The sequence below is a fragment of the Sinohyriopsis cumingii genome, unplaced genomic scaffold (genome assembly GCF_028554795.1).
Source record: "Sinohyriopsis cumingii isolate HCF-2022 unplaced genomic scaffold, ASM2855479v2 utg003330l, whole genome shotgun sequence".
Classification (NCBI taxonomy): Eukaryota; Metazoa; Mollusca; class Bivalvia; order Unionida; family Unionidae; genus Sinohyriopsis; species Sinohyriopsis cumingii.
The window spans coordinates 13,762-15,000 of record NW_028316460.1 but is presented as its reverse complement, the minus strand read 5'-3'; positions in this window follow the sequence as shown (position 1 = coordinate 15,000).

The window sequence follows — 1,239 nt, the reverse complement described above, 5'->3', positions numbered from 1 at the left end:
CTATATAATAGTACCAAATACTATGTGTGGGTAGTTGGTCAAAAAGTTGCCAAAAAGGTGCACCTTTTTGAATTCGTTCCGTTTTTACCAAGGGCTTTCTACCACGGCCAAACCCTCGATTCCCCAAGCCTTTCCTCACTCTCTCTCTCTCTCTCTCGCACCTTGCTAGCTACCAGAGAGAGAGAGAGTGTGCCTGCCTCTCTCCCTTCTCGCTTGTCCTGTCCTTGGTAAGCTAGCCTTCGATCGGACCTAGCTAGCTACCAGAGAGAGAGAGAGAGAGTGTGCCTGCCTCTCTCTCTCTCTCCCTTCTCGCTTGTCCTGTCCTAGGTAAGCTAGCCTTCGATCGCACCGTGCTAGCTACCAGAGGGAGAGAGAGAGCGTGCCTGCCTCTCTCTCTCCCTTCACGCTTGTCCTGTCCTTGGTAGGCTAGCCTTCGCTCGCACCTAGCTAGCTACCAGAGAGAGAGAGTGTGTGTGTCTGCCTGCCTGCCTGCCTGCCTGCCTTATCGGCCTCTCTCTCTCGTCTCGATTCACTTTCAATCGAGACCATAGGAAACGCATTTTTTCCTATATAATAGTACCAAATACTATGTGTGGGTAGTTGGTCAAAAAGTTGCCAAAAAGGTGCACCTTTTTGAATTCGTTCCGTTTTTACCAAGGGCTTTCTACCACGGCCAAACCCTCGATTCCCCAAGCCTTTCCTCACTCTCTCTCTCTCTCTCGCACCTTGCTAGCTACCAGAGAGAGAGAGAGTGTGCCTGCCTCTCTCCCTTCTCGCTTGTCCTGTCCTTGGTAAGCTAGCCTTCGATCGGACCTAGCTAGCTACCAGAGAGAGAGAGAGAGAGTGTGCCTGCCTCTCTCTCTCTCTCCCTTCTCGCTTGTCCTGTCCTAGGTAAGCTAGCCTTCGATCGCACCGTGCTAGCTACCAGAGGGAGAGAGAGAGCGTGCCTGCCTCTCTCTCTCCCTTCACGCTTGTCCTGTCCTTGGTAGGCTAGCCTTCGCTCGCACCTAGCTAGCTACCAGAGAGAGAGAGTGTGTGTGTCTGCCTGCCTGCCTGCCTGCCTGCCTTATCGGCCTCTCTCTCTCGTCTCGATTCACTTTCAATCGAGACCATAGGAAACGCATTTTTTCCTATATAATAGTACCAAATACTATGTGTGGGTAGTTGGTCAAAAAGTTGCCAAAAAGGTGCACCTTTTTGAATTCGTTCCGTTTTTACCAAGGGCTTTCTACCACGGCC